Consider the following 316-nt stretch of genomic DNA (forward strand, 5'->3'; position numbering starts at 1 on the left):
CCTCGATTAAATCCACTTAACTTTGTCATTCCTAAACACCAAGCTGCTCTTTCTCTCCGTCGGGACTCTTCGTCTAACTTTGGCGTCAGAATTACTGTTCAACGCAGAGCAGCAACGTGCCTCACAAGATGATTGTTGTTATTTGTTCCCTGCAATCCTCTTTAGCATCTGCATGTGGAGAGAGCAAACTGTCAAACTGGCTCGTTTCTGCTGACGGCAACGTGAAAAATATCCCATTAAAAGTAGCATTAATGTCCATTTGTGTTGCTTTAGTAGCATTAGATTGACAGTTTGTTTTGTTTTGCACTGAGCTTCT

Source organism: Stegastes partitus, unplaced genomic scaffold (genome assembly GCF_000690725.1).
Source record: "Stegastes partitus isolate 25-593 unplaced genomic scaffold, Stegastes_partitus-1.0.2 Scaffold2203, whole genome shotgun sequence".
Taxonomy (NCBI): Eukaryota; Metazoa; Chordata; class Actinopteri; family Pomacentridae; genus Stegastes; species Stegastes partitus.